Raw genomic sequence first — 26,704 nt, 5'->3', positions numbered from 1 at the left:
AAATTTTAGGATCATCTCAAGAGGCAGAATAGCAAATAGTTGAGAACATGTGTCCTGGAACTGATCTTGGCAGTGGGATATATCTCCTGCGACTTTAGGAAAATTACTTAAATTCTCATAATACGTGCAATGGAGCCACAGCTTTCAAGAACAAATAAGCTTTTAAATTAAAGGCAAAAATCCCCGATTGTGAAAATTACTCTTGGATATCCCTGTATAGTTTACTCTTTTGTGCTTTATAAATTATTCCCATAAATTCTTCCTTAAGGATGTTGACAAAGCTTGCCTGGACTATGAAACACATGTTTCATTTTTTTGTTAGTGGTCAGGAACTCCTAAAATTGCACACCCGTGCTTTTTATACATTTTGCCACTATTTCAGATGCTTCTGTGGGATGTATACAGGCATACCTCTGTGGTGTTGCTGGTTCAGTCCCAGACCATGACAATAAAGCAAGTCTAGCAATAAAGGAAATCGTAATCTTTGCCGGTGGAGGGTTTTACTTTCAATTTGTAAAACTGCAACATCTATGAAGCACAATAAAATGAGGTGTGCCTATAAACACAGACTTGTACAATTTCATAGGGAAAAATTCCACCACCATGGCTACCTTTTTTTTTTTTTCCCCCTGCACAAGGCCATAGATTTGAATTTCCTCCTTGGTAGAAGTTCTTCGATTGAAAACAGCAAAAACTCAAACAAGCGCTTTAAACAAAGGAAATTTTGTTGGAATCACACAGAAAGTTTATGGAAATCGAGGATAATTGGGTCTCATGAGGGTTGCATGGATAGTTGATCCCAGCAACCAGAAAATGTCAGGAAACAAGATTGCTTGCTTTGACTTTAGAGGACTTCTTAGATTTGAGTTTGCACCTCTCTGTATAATCTGTCCTTTCTTTCTCTCTCTCTCTGAAAACTAGGGTTCTCTCTTTCTGAGGAGATTATGGATCAGTGTTTCTCCTAAATTAAAAACTCATCCAATGAAGACTGCAACTCACTACTGGCTCAGAAACTCAAGTCGCAGGAAAGAGAATTTTATTAAGTGGAGCCCTAGTTCAGAGGGTGGGAATCGTGCGACATAAAAATGATTGCAAATGCTCAATCACATAGAGAGAAAGATTTTTCAAGTCAAAGAATTGTGGGTGAGGAAGATGCCTCCAAATATCTGTAAAATGGTTATTTCAAAATACTATCAACAGCAACTACTTTCATATGGAGTAGGCAGGAATTCTTAGAAAAATTTCTCTAGAATTAATTAGCAAGGAGGTAAACCAGATGGTCACAAGGGGAATATTTTGAGATACTTAGAAACTGAGGGATTGAGATTTAGCTTTGTGATTCCTGTAAAAATGATCACCCAGGGGTTATTAAATTCTCATGTCTCTATGTAGCATATCAGAACAGCAGAAGAAAAAAATGCATTTTAAATGACCTAAATGACTTCATAAGAAATTTTCTCTGAGGTGCTGCTCAAATATAGCATGGTTTTGTTTATGCTTCTAGAACTTGGTATACTTCTTTGCTAAAGACAATATTAGTATTAAAACCCAAAACAATCTAACAGAAATAGCAGCACAGTTCTGAAACAAAATAAGAATTTTTAAAAACTCCAAAATGTGTAATAATAAGTTATCTGTCATGCTTACCAAAAATATATTTCCTTTTGATAAATAGTCATGTGAATGTAAGAGTGATTTTTTTTTTTTTTTGGATTTATGACAATAATTTTTACTCTGTGAATAGGCTGCTGAATGTCTAGAAATTACATTTTCATATAAATTGCATTTTTCAAAAAAAAATTGCATGATTTATCCCATTTAAGCAAATCAAGAAAACACTAGAATATTGTATTGAATGTATGCATTAGGTTTATTCCCTCCAGTCACTAACTTTTGCACTATTTATTTAGAAAGTTACTATTTCCCAAGAATAAACTATACCTGAAAATAAGAAAAACACATATAATACATCATTAACACTTCTCCAACCATGGCCCTAAAAAGTGGGGTGAATGCTGTAAATGTTTTAATAGATCAGATAATTTTTACTGAAGTTTATAACAATATTTTGGTGCTGAATTTCAAAATAATGTTTTCTCCTAAAATTGTATAGCTATCTTTTGAGAATCTATGTTTTATTTGCATAGCTGGCATAATACTCTATTGAAATTTTTTATTCTTCTCTTTCTGTCTGTGATAAGACTGTCTAAAGATCATAGACAATCTGAAAGACCTCCTTAAGGTCGTGTTTACAGTCTTTTCTTTCTTTTTTTTTTTTTTCACTCTTTATTAGTGGGAGGGAAAAAGAGAGAGAGAGAGAGAGAGAGAAACATCGACATGAGGGGAACACATCAAGTGGTGCCACCCACACAACCCAACCAGGGCAGGGGACAAACTGCAACCGAGGTACGTGTCCTTATCGGAAACCGAACCTGGGTCTCTCTGGACCGCAGGCTGATGTTCTAACCACTGAGCAAAACTGGCCAGTGCCAGTCTTTTCTTCTAGAACCTAGATTCTACTTCTTCAGGTAAATAAACCTATCAGGCTCTGGATATGATCTCTGAAAATAAAAAAAAATAAAAAAAGGTGGGGGAAGAGAGGGGATGGAAATCTTAGTCCTCCTTACAGAAGCCTGTCAAGGTAGGTCCTTGCTGTCTCAACTCTGCCCTTTGTGGAACAGGACACATTACTAGGACGTTCAACTGAGGCACCCAGACCTCACTGAGCCCAACTCACAAAGTCAACTGAGAACATTTTCACAGCTTCAAAAGCCTCAACTTTATTTCAACTCAGAATATTTTATACACTTTTGAGGCAAATTAAAGAGAATTTTCAGCAGAAATATTTACTTCGTATTTTTGTAGCTATTAACTCAATTCCTGGATAGACATCAAGCACTTGCAATTTAGAATATCTCCTTGTAATTCTTGTATTTCTTTTACTGAAGCCTGACATATTTAGAATATCTTCATTTTAATAGAATATTTCGGTCTTAATGAAGCAGTTAGAATGACCTCTTCTAAAGCTCAGACAAAATATTCACACCATATTGTCAGCTGACCTAGTTATCATCTTCTTATCCTTCAAAGACTAATTTTCTGCCAATTTGGATAAAATTTCTATTGCATAATTACCAAGAACCTCGGGAATCTCTATGCCCTTTGCTGTCTTAATCAGACCTTAAATTTTGCTTAATCACTTTCTCATCCACAAGGATTGAGACAGGCAATGTTTGCCCTATATCCCTAGAACTCTCTAACTTCTTTCCCTACTGCACAAATGAGCAATCTGTTATATTTAGAACATTTTAATCTTCGTATTTTCATGATGCTATACAACTTTCGAGTTTTTCAAATTGGGTATCAGCATCAGTGACAAACAACAGAGACACCGAAGAGAAAGCATAGATGGTTCAAGTTTTCCTCCCACCCCAAGTCATAGCTAGATTTATATATTGTTCTTTAAATAAATATATACTGATCCAAGCACAATGTCGAAAACCAGGAAGAAAAAAAAATATGGAAAAATAGAATTAGCCATTTTTCATCATTACCTTATAACTAGACTTCTCACATCTATTTTTGCTTTCTTACAAACTCATCTCTACATGGAATATCCTTTTTAAAACATAAACCTGATCATACTATACTTTTGCTTAAAGTATCCAATAGTTTCTTTTGATTTTTCTGACAAGACCAAATATTTAAAAGGCCTAAAGAGATAATTAGATTCTTACCTACCCAACAATATTACTGCACTCAAATGACTTCTTGTTTAAGCCTCATTGGTCTTATTTTGGTCCTTTCAACATACCATCCTCCCTCTCACCACAGGACATTTGCACATGTGCCCTTTGCATGGAATGCTCTGTCCTCATCCCTTCCACCCAACCTTCTAATTTCCATTCATTCTTCAAATTTCCAAAACGATTATACTTTTAAGTAGAAACCTTCTATGAATGCCTCCCCTCAACTAAACTGTGTAAAACTGACATACTATAACTTTTCCTAAAATAGGCCTTTCATCATTAAAACTGTAACTTGTAATTTTTTATGACTATCTAATTTAATATCTGACTCCGCATCTAGCATACAAGCCCTAAAAGGACACAAAGCAAGTCTGTCTTTGTTTATCGTTTTATCTCCATCACTGGGTAAAGGTCCTGGCAAAGTAAATATTCATGTTGGTTGAATAAATGAATCAATGTTTGTGGGTCCATCTTTTAAAACACAAGTTGGTAAAATTATTATGTTTTTTGCATTCTATGTTTAGAGTGCCAATAACCCAGAATATTGCGGCCTGAACTCTTCATTCTCATAATTCAGCTAAGGGAAAGTCAGATGTTTCAAGCTGCTAATCCTAATATTTAGGTTTATTCACAGTATTTTTTTTGTTGTTGTTTAGTATGCCATAATTATAGTCTACAGTCAAGAAGAATAATCAGATCACAAGACACCTGGGGCAGGCAGGGACAAAGCAATCAATGACCACGAATATCTGTAGACAGACAATATAAAGCCAGTCACTAGGCTGTGGTCAGCATCAATGCAATGGTGAGAGCAATTCAGGACTACAAGAGTCACATCGTAACAAAAAGCCTCATAATTGAGGAATATGTAATGGAAAAGAAATAAAATAAAGAACAGCTGAGGTCCAGCGGGGAGTTTGGGTTTTACATGGGAATCCAATGATTACTACTGGGTTTCAGATTCTGGGTCTGGTTATCCAAAAAGGGGACCATGGGATCAATATACAAACTAAGGGATCAGTTCCATGTTATCAAAATTTTATGTAATGATACAAGGTAAGTCCCTTAATATAGAAGGAAAAAACACACACAATTTTTGTGCAGTTTCTTTTATAGTTTCCCAAATGCAAATGCATATCTAATTATATATTAATGAGAAAGTCCATTTTAAACTTCTCATCTCAATAATATCTGCAGACCAGAAAATACTGACATAACAGGCAAGCTCTATATCTTAGAAAACATCCAAAGTTATGAACAGCAATGGTGACATCCACCCTATCTAAAATGTACACAAATCCTAATGCACAATTCCAAACAACCCTAAATCTACACAAAGTCTGCAAGTTTCATCTTCGTGTTTTGTAACATTCTGGCTCATAGGCCAAACTCGCCAAATTTGTCTCTTCAGAGTCTCAATATTCTTAGTGAAGAATGCTGCTAATTCCCAAAAAGGACTATTGGTAAAAGAATAAAATATATTTAATAAAAGATTGTTGAATAATGTTAATTAATAAGGGATATCTGCATTCTAATCCTAAAAACCTGTGAGTGCTATCTTATATGACAAAAAAAATTAAAAAAAGGACTTTCTAGATGTGAACAAGTTATAGACCTCGAGATGGAGAAATTATCTTGGGTGATCAGGGTGAGCAGTAAATGCGATCACGTGTATCCTTATAAGGGAGAAGCAGAGGGAGATGTTAGTACAGATGAAAGAGGAGAAGGCAGTGTGCCCAGAGGCAGACCACAACGGTACAGCCACAGCCAAACAGTGGCGGTGGCCACCAGAGGCTGGAGGAGGCGAGGTACAGACTCTGCCCCAGAGCCTCGTGAAGAAGAGCAGCCTGGACCTGGCCCTCCTGTGAAACCCATTTCAGACCGCTTGCCTCCAGAGCTATGAGGGAATACATTTCTGTTGTTTTAAGCCACAAAGGTGTGGACATTTCTTATAGCAGCACAGGAAGCTATTACAACTTGTTAAAGTTGTTATTATGTCATAAATATCAACAAGCTGCATTTATTTAGGCCACCATTTTGTCAACTAGAAGGAAAAGTGTCTTCTCTTTAAAAAATGAAAATATATGTGTGTGTGTGTGTGTGTGTGTGTGTGTGTGTGTGTGTGTTTTCATTGATTTTAGAGAGAGAGGAAGGAAGAGGGAGAGAGAGAGCCCACCACCCAGGCATGTTCCCTGACCAGAATCAAACCTGTGATCTCTCGGTGCACAGGGCCATGCTCAACCACTGAGCCATACTGGCCAGGGCGAAAGGTATCCCCTCTTCTAGCTAGTAAGTCAGCTTCCCCAGAAGCCTAAGTCAGGACACCTAAGAAATATTTGTGCATTTGTTCACACTTTTAAATTTCATAAGACATTAATAACAATTATTTGAGGGGATTCAAATTATAGGAGTGTCCCTTCAAGTAAGCCTATCTACACCACAATTTAAAGCAGGGATGGGGAACCTTTTTTTCTGCCGAGGGCCATTTGGATATTTGTAACATTATTCACAGGCCATACAAAATTATCAACTTAAAAATTAGCCTGTTACATTTGGTCAGGCTAATTCAGTGAGGCGTGTGATGTCTGCTGGTATCGACTTCGAGGACCTTATACAGCTTGCAGGCCAGACATTTCCCAACCCTGAATTTTAAAGCAAAGAAAATGTATTCAAACTGTCTAGCCATTAACTGTAATACAGCATGTCGATCAGAACACCCGAGAAACAGGACTGCAAAGACCACAATGATTTTAAGTCTTTTCATAAACATAGGATGAAATAAGCCAATGAAAAGTAAGCCCACCTGCCCTCACTTCAATGTAACACAATTGGGAGCAATAGACCTATTAGGCACTGGACCCAGCAAGGTAAAGAGCAGTGAAGAGAAGGCATAATGTCAGGCCTGAGCCCTCTTCACATACTGAGGTTGCACTATATGTATCTTGCACCATGATGATTCAAGATTCAACCCTATCCCCAGCCTCAGGACAGAAGAGATGGTCCACAGAGTCTTGCACATCACATTCATGGGAAGCAAGGTCCATCAGGGGAAATAAAACCTGCATTGCAAAGATATCCTCCCTGGGCCTGGGGTTGGAAGAGGGAGAATCTGCAAAATGGCATCACCTCACTTGCTGATTTTTTAAAAGACAGAATGACCTAGTATTGTCTAAAGTGTCTGATATAAAGCTTGCTCAACTTGACTTAAGTGTAATGGTGTGCTAGTTGTGATGAGTTGGTTCGGAATCCAGTCTGTAACACCAAAATATCTTACCTCTCAAGGTATCTTGGTTGTCTCCAGGACTGATTCCAGTAACACATTTTTCTCCTCATTATTTTTACTGTGATGGTAAAGCCCTGAATAATGCTTTTTTCTAAATTCACACCATAGCTAACACACTCCTCAACTCGTAGATGGAGGCCATGACTGTTAAGGTAATTCACATATCCAATACCTACTTTTCACCATTAGGGGTAAGTGGGATGAAAGGCTTAGAAAGACAGGGATAATGTATTTCTTGGACAGCAGAGAATCTAACATCCAACACAGTTCTTCCTAATATATAATTACTTCAGATAAAACACAGCATAATTGACGGCAAAATCACTTCTTCTTGGTCTCTTCTGCTTCCCCTTTGGCCAGTTGGATCTAGTTATTTTGATAGATAACTCATATAAACAGTTTTTTTTTTCCTCCTTCATGCTAAAGCAATAGCTAGGCCACAGCACCACTGTAAATTGCAACTTGAATTACTTACACGCCATCAGCAAGAAACAAAAACTCTTCAAAGCAGCTGAAAACTCTTCCTCAAAGTTTCTTAGCACTAGGGTAAGGACATTTTTACCAATTGCCTGTTCATCCAAATATTCCACTTGTTTCAAAAGGCAGTAATAATAAAACCATCCTTGAACATGAGAAATGTTTCCAAGGAGAAACATCACAGCCGACTGTTAATCTTTCTTATCAAGAGCATAAAAAAAATGAAGATTTATTTATAGTCTCATTACAAGCATCTGTGATTAGAGTCTACATTTGTGTTTAGTGACCTAACAAGAAAATGATTTTGCCTAATTATTATAGATATAACAGATGTGGAGCTGAAAAACCTTGTTTGGATGTCTCAGTAGGATAAAATGTTAACTCGTATACTCTTGTTCAAAGACAGTCCTCTTGTGTGAATAAAGGCTATCCTTCTTCAATGACTGAACTGTTTCATATAAGACACCTATGGCCTGGACAGGAAGCAAAGAAATGCCAACCCACCAATCAGGTTAGTAGAAAGAATAGAACCTGGTGACCTACAAGGTGATAGACGTCAGTTGTCTAGTGTCTTAGCAGTTGTAGACAGGGTGAGCACCATATTACGGTGGCAAGAATAATAGTTACCGTCCGGCCGGTGTGGCTCAGTGGTTGAGCGTCTGCCCATGCACCAAGAAGTCACCTATTTGATTCCTGGTCAGAGCACATGCCCAGGTTGTGGGCCCAATTCCCAGTGGTGGGCACACAGGAGGCGACCAATCGATGTTCTCGCTCATCGATATTTCTATCTCTCTTTCTCTCCCTCTCACTTCCTCTCTCTAAAATCAATAAAATAAAAATAAATAAAAAGAATAATAGTTACCATTTATTCAGTGTTTAAAATGTGTCCAGGCCTAATGGATCCAAAGCATCAAAGAGAAGTACACCCTTGAATAGAATCTACTAATAAGGGGGAGGTCGTGTTGACCAGAGAACGAGGAAAGATGGAGCTTCCTGCTGAGGGATTCTAGATGTGAAAAACTCACTTCTTCATTAGAGCTGGTAGTAGGAACAAATAACAACAGAAGAAAATTAGAAAAGGAACTAAGGTAAAGATTAAGAATTAAGCTGCCTGGGAGGAGGTTCAGCTCAGGGAAAACCTATTTTCAGCAGCCCTGAGTCTGTCCAAGATTACTTGCATAAGAAGCGGCTGCTGTGGAAGGCAGGTCTTGGGGAAAACGCTAGGATGAAAAGACCTGGGCTATTTTGGCTCAGTTGCTTAAGGTTTAAATAACAGTGAAGATGTCCCAGTAAACCAAAACACCAGGTATATAAAATTTCTTATGGTCTGCTGCCAAGATCAGTTTCATCCCACCCAAAAATGTGGTATGCAATCAAGCTTAAGCCTACACAGAACATTTTCAGAGTGAAAAGACAAGAAATGGATCTGGTTCACGTAGTGGGTCCAAGGACTTAAATGCCATCCACAGGTTCTCTCTTCTTCTATAAATTTCATCTCTGCTCTCTTGGGCCTGCTGTCAATAGAGGTCTGCAAGAATGAGTCGAAACAGCTCCAAACTAACATCTTACTTATTATTTATGAGAGAAATTTAAAAATAAAAATAAGAGTCCTTTCTCATGTCTGCAAAACTTCCGAGCAAAATAGATCTGGTTTGGGCGTTATTACAACCTTTTGGATACTGCAATCACCTGTGGGCTGGGAAGAGGCCCTATGAATGGCCTAGCCTCTGTATTTGTAGCCAGAAGTGGAGTCTATTACCTGAACAAGGAGAGACAACAGCATATGCGTAACCGACTTGTAAGCTATGAGCAAGATGACTACACCAAGTGGTGTCTACTACAAGTACATTTCATAATAGCTTTATTTCAGAAACACATACCAGACAGGCTAATGAGCGTTCAGAAACCAGGTCTAAGTAAATAAATTGGGACCTATTTGGAAGAACAGCAAGCACTGATCAAAAAAAGGAGTAACTCAAAGTCACCAAGAAAGAGCCCCTGGAGGATGTCGTTTGTGAAGCTACTCGGGGGGAAATAAAAGATGAGAGCCTTGGAAAATGTTTGGGACACTTGGCAGATGAAAGTTGAAAGAAAAGTTTTGCTGGGCAATTGTACACTCAGCCAGTGCTTTTGTCCCAGTTTTCATCGCTTTTAAATTGAGGAGCATAGGATTAACAATCAATCAAACAAAACAACGGAAACACTAAACACATCTGTACAACGTGGTCCAATTAAAATGCCACTGGTAGTAAACTGTCTGAAAAAGCAAGTAATTCCCTGGAACCCACAAATCCCGAAAACAGCTCTCATACATTGGAGTGTGAAAGGACAGAGAAAACACTGCAGCAAATAGCCGTTGAAAACGTTTAGAATAATATTTAAGGGATGTTCAACAACCATTTCGAAGTTACATAGAATTATAAAGGGGCTGGTTAAATTAAACGTGAATATAATTAATACTATCATTATTCCACACATTGTGCTCAACACTCTATTTTCTTATTTAATCCTCACAATCACCCTGGGAGGTCAATCCTGTCACTATTCCCCATTTTAGAGGAAATTTAAGTACAGTGGAGCTAGTTTGTGCAAGATGACCCTGTGATTCAAGTGGCACAGCCAGGACTGGACCCTACTGTCTAACTTCAGTGTCTATACTTTCAACACCCTCCTACAGAGAAGTATAATTAATGAAAAACATAAGGATATGCCCTGGCCGGTTTGGCTCAGCGGTTAGAGCGTCGGCCTGCGGTCTGGAGAGACCCGGGTTCGGTTCCCGCTAAGGGCATGTACCTCGGTTGCAGTTTGTCCCCGGCCCTGGTCGGTCGTGCGGGTGGCAGCCACTCGATGTGTTCCTTTCATATCGATGTTTCTCTCTCTTTCTCTCTCTCTGTTTCTCTCTCTCCCTCCCACTCTACCTGAACAAAAAATAGAAAAATGTCCTCAGGTGAGGATAAAAACAAACAAACAAACAAACAAAAAAAACATAAGGATATAATAAAGTGAGCAAAAAAAAAAAAAAAAAAATTCTACTCTTTTCTTTCCACACACTGTGCCCACCCCTCATTCTGGATTATGACAAGAATCAAATCTTGTTGAAGCTGATATTCTAAGTTAATTCCTTTAGCCTGAACTAGCATACACTGGAAGACTAAGCAACCAACCTAGTAAGGAAATTAGACTACACGTTCCTGTCCTCCCTGAGATAACTCGCAACACAGGTGAAAACACAGTTCTAGGAACAGCTCTCTAAACCAACAGTACATTATGTTGTGATCAGTACAGCTTCTTCTCGATTCTTCGGGTACCCCTGGCTTCTTCCCACAGCACTGCCTTCTCTCTACCTCCAAGAGACCAGACTCTCTAAGCTTCCCTCACCTCTTGTCACCTTAAATTGCTGTCCTGAAAGTATAGGCAATTCATCCTAACATGCAATAAAATAATAGTTTAAATTTTGATTAGAAACAAAAACACTTGAGTCAAATAATTCCAAAGTAACAGAATAATCACTCGTGAGCTGGTAAGAGATGCAATTGGGGGCTGGTGGGAGGGGTAGAAGGAAGTCAGAGATCTTTATGACACTGTTAATATTTACCTTCACTAATGCTAAAAACTACACGTAGTTCACTCCAATGGTAAAAGAACGCAAAGAATCAGAAATGAAATAATATTTGCACAGACTTCCAAAAAGAGTCAAGGACTGAAATAGGTGAATACAAACCCAATGGTTTTAGATATATACCAATAAAAGAGTTTTGCACTTAAGCAAATGTTCAAGCATATATGTTGAGTAGAGGAATGAAGACAAGAGGTCTTCACTGAATGGCAAGAGGTTAAAGAATGAGAACTGGTGTTTACAATTTCCCAAGCCAGCCTGGCACACCAAGAGTTGCAGCAAATAAAAATTGACCCCTCTGTAGTACTTTCCTGGCAAGGACTCATTGAGGTGGAATTCCCTGAGGCTCCAACAGATGTGGACCCATTTGGTTTTGTGTACATTTATCGCTCAGTAATAACTTTCTGTAGGTAAGGGTGCTCACTACTGGACTCCTGCACTACTGATACATGTATACACACACACACACACACACACACACACATCTGACTAGCAGATACTAAGAATGCACTGGACCAGGTGGGAAAATAAAAGAATTGAGAATGGAGCTTGCATACAAACCTACCTGGAACAATAAATAATGATGCACTAATTTTAAGAACTAGCAATAAAGAGACATTAAAACTCAGCAGCAATGTCAATAGGTTTTGAGAAAGAAGTGATAAAAATGCAAATCTAGGCCTGGCCAGTTTGGCTCAGCAGTTAGAGCGTTGGCCTGTGGACAAAGGTGTCATGAATTTGATTCCGATCAAGGGCATATACCTTGGCTGCAGTTCATCCCAGCCCTGGTGGGGGTCGTGCCGAAGGCAACCAGTTGATGTGTCTCTCTCACGTCGATGTCTCTTTCTCTCTCTCTTCCTCTCTCTCTGTCTCTCTCTCTGCCCCCCCCCCCCCCGACTGAAGATAAATGGAAAACATCCTTGGATGAGGATTTTTTTTAAAAAATGCAAATCTGAAGTTGCTTAATAAAAACAGAGGAGGAGAAAAAGTAAATCTTTTAGACAGATTCTATCTCCACATGTAAGAGAAGCAGAGGGCAAATGGAGGGAAAGCAGGTATCTGGGAAGCCTGTGAGACATGACAGCTATCTCGACATTAAAGCTGGAGGAGAGGCTATGATTTCAGGTGAGGATGAACTGTGGCGTTGTGAGAGAGTTTATAAAAATGCAAATACAACTGAATTTAGAGGCCTATGTGAATTTCAGAGAAAAAATATATTTGGATACTAACTTTCCACACAAATCCCTCATGATTCACCTGTGATTTGCTTTGAACTATTCTACAAGTCGGAGTTTGTGATATTTTTCAAACTTGAGATCTTTGAAGTATTCCTTTGATTTTCCTAAGCTGAACCTGGATGCAGTGTTTTGAGACCTTTATACTCTCAGCAAAAAGACCCAACCTTCTTCAGAATATTGTAAAGAAATTTGCATTACTATGAAAAAGGGAGTTTTAAAAACAAGTTATGGTTTTCAGTTATTAATAGTTCTAGGCATTCTGTGTCATTTATCTGAAGATATATATCTATATATTCCTCAAATTGCTGACTGACCCAGAAATCAAAGCCAGTTCTTCCAAGAACTTTAAAACTTACGTGGACTAGAGGATTTGTAGAAGAGCACTTCATTGAGTTCAAACTTTATCTCTTCAAATAACCAGCGGTATGACCTGTAGAGATGTGTAGCTATCATACCTCTCTGGGTGCACCCTTCTCCATAATATGAAGCGAAGCAAAGAGGCAATTTTAAGCTGAATGTTGAATCATTCCAACTTTCAAAGGAATTAGATTTGTCAGTGACAAGCCTTTCATGATAAGACAAAAATGTCTTACACATGGAGAGTCACAAATGTATAAGCATCAAGCCATACAATAAAATGACCTCCAAACACCAGTCTTGTTGCAAAGACATTACAGAAATTATCACTGTCTCTCTCAAGTAAGATGCAAGATAAGCACTAAAATTATTGTGCTTATAAACTTCTAAATTCAAGCATTCATATAACTGAGTCAAAAATTTGAATGCATGCATCTATCTATTTAACTGAATGATGACTCAAAATGACATCCCTTGTCATAACATTTTTTAAAAATACAGGAAAATGCCATTAGGAAGAATGTTGCTCTTCCACAGATTCAGTTCTTCTCCAGAGCTCATCACATCCCTGGTGTGCTCAGAGAGATGAGTACCACACCCGCCACAAACGTGGAAAACTGTCAGGTGTCGTCAGCAGCCCTGGACCACAGCAGCAATGATGAGCCAGCACATCTCTGCAGGAGACCACATGTAGCTGATCATAAAACAGTCAGAATAGCCCTGGCCGGTTTGGCTCAGCGGTTAGAGTGTTGGCCTGCAGTCCCGGGAGACCTAGGTTCGGTTTCCCCTAAGGGCATGTACCTCGGTTGCAGTTTGTCCCGGGCCCTGGTTGGGTCGTGCTTGGGTCGTGCGGGTGGCAACCACTTGATGTGTCCCTTTCACGTCGATGTTTCTCTCTCTCTCTCTCCCTCCCATTCTATCTGAACAAAAAATGGAAAAAATGTTCTCAGGTGAGGATAAAAAAAATAAAAATACAGAATGAAAAAAAGTAAAAAATATTTAAAAAGGAAAGGAACCACTAACAATAATCAACTTACTTAAAATTAAAATAAACATATGAGCTCTTTCTAAATAGCAACATCCCCAAACTTTGGGAAAATCTGTCACAGCATGAAAACCTTGGTATAAATAGATCCTATTGGCCACTGAAAATCTCATTATGATTTTTTTGAGTAAAAATTTCTTTCTTATTAATTAATTTTTGAACAATAATGGCATTTGTGCTTAATGTGCTGATATTATCAGGGAATTAAAAATGATAGAAGTGTAGGGCTGGGGAAACTGAAATGGTAAGTATATAAACAGATTTTTTTTTTTGTACTGCAAATACTTCAAATATACTGCAGTTTTTCTTTATAGGATGACAGAATGATTTAGAATCATAAACTTAATGAGCTGAAAGAAAATAAAAATAGGATAGAGAATCTCCTCTAATCTTATTATTTTTGTAAATAAGGACATTCAAGTCAAAAGTGAGATTTCCTGGGTCACACAGTAAATTTATTCATTAATTGATTTATTCATCATATATTTGAGAGCCTACTAGGTTTAAGGCAATACCTTAAGGAGTGCAAAGAGTATCAAGATGATAAATACCCAGTCCAGCCGTATAAAATGTAGTACAAGGAGCAGTTGTAAGACAGACATTTGCCCATATAACTGTAACGGTCATTCTAATGTAAAAGCAACTAGAATATATACGATATCTTCAAGGAAATTAGAGCGATGGAAAAACAGAAATAGGAGCAAAAACCTCATAAAAGACAAGTTTATAACTGGGTGGTGAAGGTTGGGAAGACCAGGAGGGAGAAAAACAAGCATGAGTAATGGGTCGAGTAGGAGATTAATTCGGTTTAGTTTGGATTCATCAACAGGTACATGATAAAGCTGGGGAGTCCGGCTGAGATCATGTCACAGAAGTCTAGAGCACCCTACAAAGATTGACTTTATTTGGTTAAAAAATGAGGAAGCATGGAAGGTTGCCAAGCAGGGGAGAAACAGGATCATAAGGAATGGCGCTTTAAAAAAATTAATTCAGCAGCAGAATATCAGATGGTTTGAGATCTGCATGGAAGGTCACTGCAAACTCTCACGTGAACTGATGTGCACAAGGGCCCCATGTGGTCCTGCAGTGCCACCAGGTGAGGGCTGACTTCAGGAGGAGAAGGGGGGAGGTCGGAGTCAGTACTATTGATTGAAGGAGGGTCCATGGGAGAAAAGTTTCTGTGGAAAAAGGGGACTTCAATCTGGAATGTACTGATGACAGAGTTCTTTTTTGAATCAGGTGTTTGGTCTCTAAAGCCCAGTTTTTTTCCCCCTATATCACACAGTCTTCCTTAAAAGCTAATTAGGAAGGAATTGATTGCCTAATAGCTAATCACAACTAATGTGTTCTCAGTTATGGATTACAAACTCGATTTTGCATATCTTGCACAGTAATAATGTTAATTTTATATTTTAATTTAATAACGGTAATTTCACTTTATTAACAACACTAATTTTAATATTAGTTTATAAACAATAAACATTTGTAAAGTGCTTATGTCCTCTGTATTGCTCCAGTTACTTCGGTTTTCATAACAACCTAATATCATTCCCATTTTACAGACCAATAAACGGCGGTTCAGGGAGATTAAACAATCTAGCTAGTACCTGAGACAGCCGGGTTCACGACCTGAGGCAGTCCAGATTCAAACTCATGCTTACATCCATTGCATATGTTGCCATTCACAGCCACCCCCAGATGTCACTTCCAGCTCTGTCTAGCCCTCCTATCTTCTCTAAAGGCCTAAGAAGGTTGTGATGTCACTCTCTTTTCTCCAGCTAAGATACAGAAAGTTAGACTTTGCGCGCGCGCGCTCTCTCTCTCTCTCTCTCTCTCTCTCTCTCCTCCAGAGAATCCAGCTCTCCAAATGCTGCACACAGAATCGGAATTGTCCTCAGACTTGGGCCAGCACATATATGCAAACTCATTACCAATCACGGTCTTATTCATCTTTTTTTTCTTTTCAAATCCTACTTGAGAAAGAGGTAGAGTAATGAAGGGCTAGAAGAATATAAAAGTGTAGGTTGTTTCAAAAATCCTCTGCCCTTCAAGTGATTACAGGTATAAATAAAGAATCCTACTTCGCGGAAAATTATTTATTGCAGTAGAGCGTGGAACTGATTAACCGCAATAAACAAGGGCCGACTGTAGTTATCTTCCTTAAACAAATACCGTTGTCCCTTGCCACTTCGTGCTTTGACTCTCGACTTTCGAGGCTTCACTCTATCCCAGTTTTTCCTAATATATTCATTAAAAAGTTGATAGAGACAGTGCAAATGATACAGTGCGCGCTTGGTTGTCTGAGTCAATTATATACCCCTGTATTACAATTACAATTAAAAGACTGTACGTATGGACTGTAGGCCTATGTATTCGAGCACCCCAGGAATCCTCCAATGCCAGGTGCAACCACTAGAGTCTGGAACGGATTAACTGCAATAAATGAGGGACGACTGTATCTTGAAATATTTCATTCTCCTTTGCCTTGACATTGCTGATTTCTAATGATTAACTTCATCCTACCCCCATCTACGTAAAGCAATGGCTTTTGGGGATTTCTACTCTCTACATCGTACTTTTAATTTCATCCTCCTACAGATATTTTACTTAAAAGCAATAGTGTCAAGTGCACGTAATTAATTCCATACCAACTTTTGAGTGAGTGCGATCTATTTAAATTTATGTTCCCTTGTGGTTTGCATAGTAAAGGCGGGGGCTACTAAACACAGAAAGCTCATTAACAAAGATACATTATTGAGACTCTATTGAAAATCATGCTGACATGATTGATTATGGGTTATTCACTTTTACATACTGTATATGTCAGATAGCTTCTTAAATCTTCTTCAGAGCCGGCTATCATTCTTTAATGGAGAAGAATCTTCCTGGGACCAGAGTAATTGCTTCTCTACCTTCCAAATCTCCATGCTGGCACAGGAGAGTAAATTGAACTTTTGGAACAAACAGCTCATAGCAGACTTATCAGTAGTTGAGCCTCATTTCTCAGTTATTTTCCCATACACCACAAGTTCACGGTTCTCACGTTGGTTTGGTGATACATGATCAATAGTGTGAGCTGTTTGCTAACTGGTGTTTCTAATCTTCCTTTTCTTCCTGAAGTTTTCCTTACTATCTTGCCCTGTCTTTCTCAGGTACCAAGGTTTGAAAAGTCACAATGGTAGATCACATTGATGAATTCTGTAAAATGCCGAAACCCGTCCATGATGGGGGGTTGAGACAAGCGAGAGAGGACATCACTCGGAGCCACGGGCCTCCAGATAGATTCACTGACTGCAGATCAGCTGCAGAGTAGACCCACAAGGCATAATAATTAGCAGTTTAAAGCACTTTGCATTCACTAATTGTTTAATCCAATCACCTCCCTATGGAGAATGTTTAATAACTTGCTGACCTTAACATAAGAAGATTGTCCTGCTGAGCCCCACCTGCCTCCCCCAGTGTGTGCCTCAGACGGTTCTGCTGGTAGCAGGGAAGACGTGCTCCTCTCGTTATCACCCAAGCGCCTGTAACCAGCAACAGCATCCTCCTCGGTTGATGAGAGGGAGAACCACAGATGCAGGCCTTGGCTAGAGATAAAGCCAAGACAACGAACTGTCTTAGGAAGTGAGACAATGCTATTGGTTTCATTAGCTCTGTGTGCTAATCAGCTTAGCTACTACCACAATAGACAAATACGGATGCTTTTCTGTATAAGTAAAGCTATAAAATTAGTATTAAACATTTTTTTTTTAAATCTGGTTAAGAGTCACGTGCCTGCTAATCTCATCTTCTCAAATTTTTCCAGCATGGATTGAATGTGAGAAACTATAATTGGTGTTAATAGGCACGGCAGAAAACAATCCCCTGTCAATCAGAGCGCACAGACATCGGTCACATGGGTAGGTGCATGCAGACTAGAAAGGAGGAAGAACGTCCACAATCACAAACAGAAGGTTGGGCTGGAAGAAAGAACTCAGGAAGGAGTGGACACAAAACTGCAGATGTAACAAGAGATATATCGGTAGATTCGCTTGGAGAGGGAAATAAGAAAATTGTTTTAAACTAAATATTGTAAAAAATAATAATAATAAATAGCTTAAACCTGGCAAGCTGTATAGGTAGGATGTCCATGTCATCTAAACTTTTGGGAAAAAAAAAAATAGCAGGCACTATTAATAGTTAGGACAACAAGAATTACCAAATCTACTACCCTGTGGACAAATGCTCATCCTATGTATAGCTATAAAAAAAAAATGTCTGAGTATAGAAACATTTCTCATCTTTAGAAACATTACTTGTGATGGTTCATTTTATGCATGCATTTGACTGGCTATGAGATGCCCAGATATTTGGTCAAATATTATTTTGAGTGTTTCTGTGAAGGTTTTTGTATGAGACAAACATTATTTTAAATCAGTAGACTGAGAAAACAAATTGCCTTCCCTAGTGTGGATGGTCCTCATTCAATCAGTTGAAGGCCTGAACAGAATAAAAAGGCTGACTCCCCCATGAAGAAAAGGGAAGTCCTCCTGCCTGGCTGCCTTGAGCTGGGACATCAGTCTTTTCCTTGTCTTTGTACTGAAACAGACATCAGCTCTTCCTGGGTCTCAAGACTGCCGGCCTTTGGACTAGCACTAGACCATCAGCTCTCCAGCTTGTCAACTCACTCTGGAGACCTTAGGACTTGTCAGCCTCATAATCACAGGGGCCAATTCTTTACAATCAACTTCTTTATAAAAAGAGATGTATATATTCATCCTATTTGGCTCTGTTTCTCACTTTTATTTACTCATAATAGGTAAACACAAGAGAAGCAAATAATGTCACATGTCATTATTGTAAGGTTACTCCTTTTATAGAGGGCTTTTTCTTTCCTTCTACAGAGGAAGAAATCTTCAGTAAAGGTGACAGTTACTTGTCCAAAATAACTGAAACCATGGACGTAGCTAAACATACATATACAAAAATAAACAGATAAAGATGGATTCCAAAGTTAATAAATTCTTTTTTTAATTAAATTCATTGGAGTGACATTGGTTAATAAAATTATATAGGTTTCAGGTGTACAGGTCTATACTACATCAACGATATGTCGTATTGTGTGTTTTCCACTCCAAGTCACGTCTCCTTCCCTCACTATTTATTCCCCCTTCACCCTCTTCCACCTCCCTCTACCCCTTCCATTCTGGCTATCACCATGCTGTTGTCTGTGTTTATGAGGCTTCTTTATTTCTTAATCCCTTCCCCTTTTTCACCCAGTCTCACAACCGTAAATGCTTATATATCACACTATCTTCTAGAATATTGAAGTGTTTAATTTCATTAATAAGAATAAATAACTAATTAAAAGCTTCTCCTATGGCCTCTGTTTCTGTCCTCACTATACCCTCAGAATTTAAGACTCATGAGACAGCTGAGGGTGGGAGTTGAACCACAGAGGCAGAATTGGGGCCTGCGTCACTCCAAGAGAGTGGAAACCTGAGAGAATGAGGAGACATATGGAATGTGAAGGAATAAAGACATGGCAATGAAGCCTTGCTGCAAATTTAAAGGAAGGCCAAAGCAGTAGAGCCAGCATGAATAGCCGTGAGTGAGCAAACAGGGCAGCTTGTTAGGAGGGCCTGGGTCATGTCTGGCTGGTGTGGCTCAGTGGCTGAGCATCGACCCATGCACCAAGAGGTCACTGGTTCGATTCCTGGTCAGGGCAGTTTTCCAGGTTGTGGGCCAAATCCCCAGGGCGGGGCATGCAGGAGAGGGCCAATCAATGTTCTCCCTCATCGATGTTTCTATCCCTCTCTCCTTCTCACTTCCTCTCTCTCAAAAAGAAAAAAAAGAAAAAAAAAAATTTAATAAAAGGAGGCCTGGGTCAGATGAATGGCTCTCCTGCGCAGGCATGTCTGGCGGGTATAAAGCATGAGTCTGCGGAAGACTAGGCACACTCCTCATCTTCCCACACAAGGAATAGTCTGCCAGTTTGGGAGAGAGCAGAGCTCAGTGCTCAGCAGCCTAGGAGTTCACTGGATCTGGGTGCAAAGTCTTATTGTACAACTTTCCAACTGTGATTTTAAACAAAGGGTTCATTTTCTCTTAACTTCAATTCCCCAATATGTAAAATGGGTATAATACTATTAGTTATTGTTTTTCTTTTTAAGGCAAGCATTGCCTGCTCTCTTGTAAAAGGCCAGTATCCCTGGGATGGATCAGGAGGAAGAAATGTCACTTGGAGTCACTAACACCTTAGGTTAGCTCTAGCTTTCTATCAATTCTACTACAGGATAGAACAGGGAAGATGAGAGTATTGGTGTGTGAGTATGTGGGAAGAGAGGTGGATTAAAAGGGAGAAAAAAATATATAGAAAACGACTGAGAGAGGAATATTAATTTCATCTATTACTAACGTAAGCGATTTTCCATGGATCCAGCCCTATTGGGCAAAACACTCTATAGGCAACAAACATTGATGGACTGAGGTGGGTAAAAACATTTTGTGAACAGAGTCTTTTCTGGAGTTCAGGATAATGTTTCTGACTGAGGAACAAATGGACCTAAGGGTGAACCGCTGACCCTGCCTTGGTGCCTGGGTCTCGTCCCCAGAGCCCTGCACCAGAGGTCACTAACCCATGACTCCTGTGCCCTGGGCCATCCTCATGACAGGCACAGAGCCACACTTTCTTTCTGCAAACCCAGAGTTCTGTGTCCCTTCAGGACATCCTCCTTCCTAGCAAGAGTCTAAATATTGATTATCATTATTGTATTTTATCATGTGCCAGAAAAGATGACAACCTTTAAAATCAATCTGCACTCTTAGGACTTAATAAAGATTTTTATTTACAGTAATATCCTTTAGATTTTGCCCCTTTATTGAAAGGCCCATCTGAATCTATTATTTTATGACCGTAAGTGGTTTCATTTCCCTGAAGTGGGATGCGCTCGCTTTAAATGTGGGGTTGCACAGGCAAGGTACTTAGTAAATTAATGTAGAGGCCTGAGGTAAATGGCCTCTGGAATGAGCTATTTGTGTCCTGAACTGTCATTTAAGACAACTTGTCATAAGTTCACCCAATATTTTATCTTTTATCATAAGTCCCATTACATTTTCATAAGAACCTGATAGCGCACTGCTGATGTCACTTCCCTTTCCGAAGCATCCCTAAGCCACGACCTTCCTTCTTGAGAAGTGTCTTATTCAGAAGTTGCTCTCTGAGAGTGTCCGCCATGGAAGCCAGGCCGATTCATGAACCCAAATGCAAGAGTAACAGAAGAATTATCCTACCAGGTAAGGACCTTGTTTCATCCCGTTTCATATTCAGTCACTGAAAATGGAGCCAAATAGTGGGTAATGCAGGAGAGCCTGAGCCCAGCTGCTCCAAAAATGCTCACCGGTGGCATCGGCTCAATAATTTAGTCACTAGGTAAATTTTTATTTCCTTTTATCGGTCCTATATTTTCCTTATAAGTTTCAATGATTGCCTGTAGTACTAACATGTAATTTACCAAATGAGTCTATATTTACCCATCTAATTCCTTAATCATACTCTCCACCCATCCCTGGCCATCATGATTATATTTCAAAGTAAAATTATAAAAAATATAAACTATTGGTTAAAATCAACTATAAGCCACAATACTGATTTAAAAAAAAAAAAAAAAAAGTAAGGAAAAGCATCCAAAAAGAGGTGTGTCCTCTGGCCCCCTAAAACTCTTATATAAAGTTCCTTTCAAACCTACGAGAAATATAGTATATTCATGGTCTCAGCCATGATCTAGATGTTAGAGCATATCAAATCCGGTCATCCAGTCAGGTTCAAAGAAAGCAGAGAGCTCTGACCCATTTGGCTCAGCGGTTAGAGTGTCGGCTCGTGGAGCAGAGAGTCCAGAGTTCGGTTCCCGCTGAGGGCATGTACTTTGTTTGCAGTTAATCCCCAGCCCCTTTTGGGGTCGTGTGGGTGGCACCCAGTTAATGTGTCTCTCACATCGATGTTTCTTTCTCTCTCTTCCTCCCTCTCTCCCTCCTGCACTATCTGGAGATGAATGCAAAAATGTCATCGGGTGAAGATGAAAAAAGAAAAGAAAGCAGAGAGCCTTATGTGGTTAAACAAAGTAACCTCTCTCACCACCGTCAGATACATGGACTCGGATACAAAAAAGGGGTTTGCTGTTCACGGTCCTGGGGAAAGCATGTGAGTGTTGTGAAGACTGTGATTTTCTTGGAAATCTATGTGCATAAGTGGTTCACCTACTCTGGAGCTGACATGTGGATTCTATAGCCCTTTGTGTCTATCACATATATCAATGTGTGTGTGTGTATGTACAGATGTGTATATATACAATAAATTATATATGTCATTAAAATATTTTAAAAACTTATTATGGGCGGCTCCCTTATACTTGGAAGTATTGGAGATTAATGTAAAATCATAAAGAAAAGACACACGTAGAGCACATCATACAGCCTCCCAGCCAAAATAGGACCTGCACTGATGTCCCTGAGCATCTAAAATCCTATCCTGCGTTCTTCCTGGTCGCAGTATAGTTAAGCCAATGCAGTAGAATTAAGTGTATCTTTTTGCCTAAAATGTGAATGGGATGGAAATGATTTCATTTTCTTTGACCAATTTTTTATCATACTTTAAAATTTTCTGACGTAGAAGTTGCTATGAGAATAAAGAAGAGGGGAAACTTGAAAACAAAAAGAAGAATGAACTAAGTAGGAAGAGTGAAAACAAAGAATGAGATCCAAGAAAGAAATCGGCACATCAGAACACAGGCAGAAGAGGTGACTACTGCCATGGAAAACGGAAAAAGCCTTGGATTCCATTTCAGGGGACTCGGTTCTACTCCCAACTTGGTGTCAGCAGTTAAATGCCATTGATGAGTAATATTACTATCAGTCACAAAATGTGAAGTTTGAAGGAAGTCAACTTCCAAGAATGCCTCCATTTCTAATAATCACTATGATTCTAAAGGTGAAAAAGATATCGATGTGTGTGTATAGTATGTGTAGTATATACATATATATATTAAAATATTTTAAAACATTGTTATGGCTGGCTTCCTCATACTTGGAAGCTTTGGAAAATTTAATGTAAAACCATAAATCAAAGAAACATATAGGACAAATCATACAGCCCCCCAGACAAAAGAGTAATTGTATGATTTCAATAATCACCAACTTTTTTCAATACCAACACCTATTTCAGTACAAGAGAGACCTTAAAAAGGACCTAAATATCACATAAAACTTAATTTTTTTTAGCTCTATGTGTAGCAATGTGAACAGTTTGGATTTATAGCATTCCTTTTCAAAGCATTTCATTTACTTTCTCATGTTTCTTTCCTACATTCCTGTGATAATTTTAGAGGGTATGGTAAAAAATTGTTCCAGTTTATATGCCGTGGCCAGTTTGGCTCAGCATTTGGAGGTTGGAGCGTTAGCCCATGGACTGAAGGGTCTCAGGTTTGATTCCCAATCAGGGACAAGTTCCTGGGGTTGCAGGTTTGATACCTTCCCTAGTGGGGTTCCTATAGGGGACAACCAATCAATGTCTCTCTCTCTCCCTTCCTCCCTTCCATTCTATCTAAAAACCAATAGAAAAATATCCTTGGGTGAGGATTAACAATAACAAAAAAGTGTTCTATTTTATAATTGGGGAAATAAGGCAGAATTTTAAGTGATTTATCCAACTACAACCAACTAGTGCAAGATAAGTGTGAGACTTGGCTTCTAATTTATAGTGCAGTGCTCTATTTTACAAATGGTAATAAAATCTTAATATTTTTCTATGGATTAGTATGCAATTAACTATACATCATTCTTACAGCATTACTTGAAATGTTTATTTGAAGTGTCTTGAACAAGTTCACACAACTATTACATGGATAAGATCTAAAACGTTATTTTCTGGTTTTAAGACTAATATTAAATTATTCCAGAAAGTATTTTATCTCCATGGCTGAATCAGGCCTGATATATTGATGTTTCTTTTTTATATTTCTTGAAGCCATCTCTCCCAAAGGAGTCAAACTATTTTACATATAGAGATGAAGTACTACTACATAGTAGCTAAAAATGTGGGCTCTGGGATCAGATGACATCATCTATTATCCGTGTGTCCCTGGTTTAGTCATTTTACTTGTTTTGTACCTCAGTTTTCTCACCTATAAGTGGAGATAATTTTAGTATCTACCTCATAGTGTTGTTGATACAAATAAATTGCTTAGAATATTTTCTGGCACTATATGTAAACTATAGTTTATACACACACATACAAGTTAATGGGAAAAAGAAGATATTAAAAGAACCTGGTTGAAAATCACCTACCTGGTCATGCCAAGTAGAGGTAAAAGAGGTGCTACCATTGCACTGCACTTACATGCCAACACCTGAGAAACAGAAATGCATTTGAACACACCAGCACTCTGTCCCACATTGATTCTGTGGGGCAAAAGGGAACTATAATATCTATGAATTCTTTTTTCAAGGGGGTACAAAAGACGAGGGAATTTCAGGGATTCTACACTCTGTAGAATCATACACATCACAGAAAAGTAAGCAATGACTGCTAATCACAGAGAATGCCTTTGCCTTTGGGAACTCCTTTGGCCTTGTATGTTATTCTTAATTTGGGCTGCTCTTTTTTTCTAGCCACCAAGAGGTTTAATTTTTCAATCTGTGGCACTATTGGTATAAAGCATGCCTCATTAGTTTGTAGGAGGTAGCTAGTCTTCATTAATTCAGTTCTCACATCATTTGCTTTGCACACAGTCATAATTAGCTTCCAAATATCTTAGGTAACTTCAATAGATTTATGACTAAGATTTTATCCTATATTTGCTTTTTTACTCCCTTTTTTCTTTCTCTCTCTCTCTTTTTTTTTTTTTTTTTTGATATTCAATAGAAGTTAAAATTTAAAAGGACAAAACTATTTTGGGGAGTGATTTGATGTTAAAATGTTTGTCATTCAATTGTCTTACATGGTTAATACACTGTGATTCGGGTGTTTTAGTAATTTTTTTACCTTACAAATTTATAAAAAAGCAAACAATTAATTTAAAAAAATAACCTATAGAGAAACATTTTAAATTATCAATACAAACAAAGAGATATCCAAGCCTCATACCATTTCAAGATCCTGTATTTATTGCATCTGTCTATATAGAACATGCTAATGTTATTCTGGACATACTGTTTTCCTATGGGACTTACACTACATCAACAAAGTCAAGACCATGAGTTGATACTAATGTTGTGGTAGACAGAAAACAAAACAATAATCATAGTAGTTTGCAGCTCCTTTCATGTAGAGATAGAATCCATTTCTTTTCTTCCTAAATCTGGACTTAGCCATATGACTCCTTTGGCCACCGAACCTTAGTAAACCTGAGACAGAAACATGGAGAATGCTTGCCCACTGGTGTCCTTTCCTGTTTTGGAACTTATGGAGAAGTCTGAGCTAGCTGCTAGAAAGTAAAGATATATGACCCTATAACTTTGGTCACCCAAGCCAACAGCCATACTGTGAGTTAAGCCATCTGGGACCAACAAGATCCCAGCCTACCTGCCAGTTGACTCAGTCACAGAAGTGAATTCAAGTGAGACCATTAGAAGAGCTACCCAGTAGAGCCTAGCCGAAACTGTCAACCCACAGAATTGTAAGTGAGTGAGTGGGTGAGTTAATGATGTCTATTTAGATAACTCCACTGAGTTTGGGGTTTTCTGTAACACAGCAAAAAATTGATAAGATGATATTTTTAAAAGCATCAAAATAAATCACAAAGCTTCTCCTTAAAAATGATCATAATTTTAGAATTTTAGAAACAATCAATGAAAAAAAAGCTGCTTAAAACCACCACAGAAACTGCCCTGTGATACAACTTGAATGAACCCACCATAAAGCAACTAAAATATACCCACTGGATATTCAACATAATAAACATAGTAATAAATAGAGAGCAAGTAAACAACCAAATATGGCTGCTACACTTGAGAAGTTTGCTCCGCAAATCATCACTTCCATAGAAAAGACCATCAAGAAATCTGACCTAGCTTCATAAGTAAAAACAAAAGTAAGCAACATGCTTGACATTGTGAATACCATCCAATAGAGCTTCTTCTCTTTAACCAGTCCTTAGACCTTCAGGAGAGTGTTTTAGTCTAATATATGCATAACTCTAACAAATTGGGTCATCTGGTTTCCAAGAAAAAATTAAATTAAGACATCAAGTTAGAAAGAAAATTGCTTACAGACAAGCACACTGACACCAAAGAGAAGAGCTAGTAGAAACAAAGAAATTGACCAAAAACGTTTAAATAATGTACCAAATAAGTGAGTAATCTGAGACCATCTTCCTCAATGGTTCCCAGGGTACCACGCACACAGTGCATTAGTTCATGCTTTCTGTAATGACTTAAGTCTTCAAAAACCTGTTAAGCTATAGCTCTGAGTATATGCTATTTAAAATTAAAATAATCCAATTCAAATGTAGGCAAAGGACTTGAACAGATGTTTCTCCAAATAAGATACAGAAATGGTCAATAAGCATAGTAAAAGACAGTCACCATTACTATCATTAGGGAAATACAAATCAAAACCACAGTGAGATCCCACTGCAAACCCATTAGGATGACTGTTATCCAAAAAGGGAAAAATAAATGTTGGCAAGGATGTGGAGAAGCTGGAACCCTGTACGCTGCTGGTGGGAATACAAAACGGTGCCAACACTGTTGAAGACAGAATGGCAGTTCCTCAATAAATTAAACATAGAATGACTCATAATTCTACTTCTGGGCATGCACACAAAATAATTGAAAGCAGAGATTAGAACAGATATTTGAACACCAATGTTTATAGCTACATAATTCACAATAACCAAAATGTGGAAACAACCCAATTGTCCATCAGTAGATGAATGAACAAACAAAACGTGGTCTACACATACA

The sequence above is a fragment of the Molossus molossus genome, unplaced genomic scaffold (assembly GCF_014108415.1).
Source record: "Molossus molossus isolate mMolMol1 unplaced genomic scaffold, mMolMol1.p scaffold_m16_p_8, whole genome shotgun sequence".
In the NCBI taxonomy this organism is placed as follows: Eukaryota; Metazoa; Chordata; class Mammalia; order Chiroptera; family Molossidae; genus Molossus; species Molossus molossus.
Note: the sequence above shows the minus strand (reverse complement) of the source record.